The 2,995-nt window shown below is 42.8% G+C and overlaps 1 long non-coding RNA gene across 5 annotated transcripts in view; it reads left to right on the forward strand.

The window, feature by feature from the left end:
- The first annotated feature begins 1,589 nt into the window (after positions 1-1,589).
- Positions 1,590-2,995, forward strand: part of LOC112477015 — a 30,689-nt gene continuing 29,283 nt past the window's right edge. For 4 of the 5 annotated variants that reach the window (XR_003045294.1, XR_003045292.1, XR_003045291.1 and 1 more), the window contains exon 1: positions 1,676-1,931. This is a non-coding gene — a long non-coding RNA (uncharacterized LOC112477015). The other variant, XR_003045293.1, reaches the window with a different exon arrangement.

Raw genomic sequence — 2,995 nt, forward strand, 5'->3', positions numbered from 1 at the left:
GTCCCAGGTAATATAGCCAATGCAGAAGTGGTGCTGGGATTGGAGCCAGGTTTCTCCAGGCTCCTTCGCCCCTTTCCATGGGGTTGTGCCATTGCAGGATATGTGGACAGAGAGATGGGACACTGAGGCAATAAGCAGGAAGTAGCGTTTATTGATGCTGACACCAACTCAGTGGATTCACATCCAAAGGCTGAGCCCCAATCACAGTGGGGCTTTCTCTTTTATACATATCTTATACTTCCTCATAGTTAAAGACTTGCATGTTCTTTCTATATAAAGGAAAGTGTATTTCTATATAAGGAAAGTGTATTTTGATTGGTTGGTGGGCTGTAAGGGGAAGTGAATAACTTTCAACAGTCCTAGGAAGTGGTTAGATAGGGCCTTGCTACCACATTACCCCTTTGATGCTCGGGCCCAAGATTAGGTCAGAGAGCATCATCTTCATCCTCTTCTTGGTCTAAGGACTGATATTTCTATGCTGTATGAACCGAGTACCTATCCTGATTCCCTCTTTACATTTATAGTCTCAGGGGTCATACTAAAGGATGAGCTTAGTAGAAACACAGAGTCCTTACGAGTATGTTGGCCATCTTGGTGGGGTGTTGCCGTCCTCAGGCTTCTGCTGCACATGGATTGGTCAGCTTCTGGTGTGACCAAAGCAGGGCCAACCTTCTTTCGATCTGCAAGTCCAGTCGATGTCTTCTTTTGGAGGGTTAGTCTGAGGGACTCTGTGGAGTCTGAAATGCACTCCCAATCTGCAGCCACTGGCTTAAGCCTGCTATGGTGAATCCAAGGCGTCATCTCGGCAACCTTTACTGCAGTGGAGTTGGACAAGATAGCAGTGAATGGGCCCCTCCAAAGAGGCTTTAAGGGTTGGACATTCCATTCCTTGACCCACACCGAACCTCCTGGCCTAAAGGAATGGGCCTCGGTAATCAGATTAACAGGCAGCCTTTCTCTAACCCAGTGGTTGAGAGCCTGCAAAGTAGTTTCCCGGGCTTGTAACTGTCTCAGAGTCAATTCGCCTATTTCCTGTAGGTCTCCTCATATTTCTTTGAGAAGCACGGGTGGTCACCCAAACAGGATTTTGTAGGGGGAGAACCCAGTCTTCTTGGTTGGAGCCAACCTGATTCTTAATAGTGTCATGGGGAAGACTTTGTCTCATTGTAGATGTGTCTCCTGACATAGTTTTCTCAACTGAGTCTTAAGGGTCCTGTTCATGCCTTCCACCTGTCCCGAACTCTTTGGTCGATAGGCAGTATGCAATTTCCATCTAATGTTCAAATTTTGGGCTAGCAGCTGCACTATTTCTGCTACAAAGGCTGATCTATTATCTGAGCCAATGGTAATTTATAGGCCAAATTGTGAAACAATTTCTTGGAGGATCAGTCTGGCTACTTCTCAGGCCTTCTCAGTCCAGGTGGGATAAGCTTCTACCCAACCAAGAGGTACTTGTAGTCCTGAGATTGGGGCATCTCAGTGAAGTCTACTTCCAAGTTCTCAAAGGGTGTTCCTCCCACACTCTGGACTCCCAGAGAGGACAGGGCCCCTGTCATGGGTTGTTTCAAACACATACCTCACATTTTTTACATACTACTCAGGAGATGCTAGAGAGCCAGAGGATGTAGAAATACTGGCCCAAAGTGGTTTCAAGAACCGTCCAGCCAATGTGAGTATTCTGATTGAACTGTCTGACAAAGGCTAGGGCTAGGGCCTCAGGAATTGCTATTCATCTGTCTTCAAACTTCTACAATCCACTAGAGAGGTAACTCCCATTTTCGGTCTTAAACCAGGAATCCTCATGCTGTGAATACTTAGAATCCCACTCCGCTAAGGGACTGAAGAACAGGGCGGCAGTCAGAGCTGTTGGTTCTGATACCCTCTCGGAGGCCACAAGCTTTGCTTCGTGATCCGCTTTGCAATTTCCCCAGGTAATCACAGTGTCTCTTTTTTTGATGTTCCCCGCAATATATGACTGCCACTCTCTTAGGGGCCCACACAGCATCTAGGAGCTCAAGGATCTCTCTTTTTTTAAAATCTTTTTAAAAATGTATTAATTTATTTATTTTTAATTGAAGAAATTATTTTCGTTAATATTTCCCCCCATCTACTTCCTCCCCCACTTTCTTCCCCCTCCCTCTCGTGACCACTAGTTTATTGTCCATATCCATGAGTCTCTGTTTGTTTGTCCCGTTTCTTTGTTGCTTTTAGGTTTATATCCCACATATAAGTGATATCATGTGGTTTTCAACTTTTTATGTCTGGCTTATTTCACTTAGCATGATTATCTCAAGGTCCATCCATTTTGTCGCTAATGGCTGTATTTCATCTCTTCTTCTTATGACTGAGTAACTGTATATATGTACCACAGCTTCTTTAACCAATCATCTATCATAGTACACTTTGGTTGTTTCCATGTCTTGGCCACTGTGAATAATACTGCTATGAACATTTGTGTGCAAATATCTTTTTGGATATGAGTTTTCAAGTCTTTGGGGTAAATACCCAGTAGAGGGATTGCTGGATCATATGCTAGATCAATTCTTAGTTTTATGAGGAATCTCCATACTGTTTTTCATAGTGGCTTTACAAATTTGCAGTCCCACCAGTAATGTATGAGAGTTCCCATTTCTCTGCATCTTCTCTAGTATTTATTACTTGTTCTGTTGATTATAGCTATTCTAACAGGTGTGAAATGGTATCTCATTGTGGTTTTGATTTGCATTTCCCTAATAGCTGCTGATGTTAAGCATCTTTTCAAATATTTGTTGGCCATTTGTATGTCTTCTAGGGAGAAGTGTCTGTTCAGGTCTTCTGCCCATTTTTTGATTGGATCGTTTGTTTTTTCATTGTTATTGAGTTGTATGAGTTCATCGTATATTTTGAATATTGGGCCGTTATCGGAGGCATTGGTTGCAAATATATTTTCTCATTCGGATGGCTGTATCTTTACCATGTTAATGGTTTCTTTTTTTTTTTTTTTTTTTTTGTTTTT

Source organism: Pteropus alecto, unplaced genomic scaffold, assembly GCF_000325575.1.
Source record: "Pteropus alecto unplaced genomic scaffold, ASM32557v1 scaffold333, whole genome shotgun sequence".
In the NCBI taxonomy this organism is placed as follows: domain Eukaryota; kingdom Metazoa; phylum Chordata; class Mammalia; order Chiroptera; family Pteropodidae; genus Pteropus; species Pteropus alecto.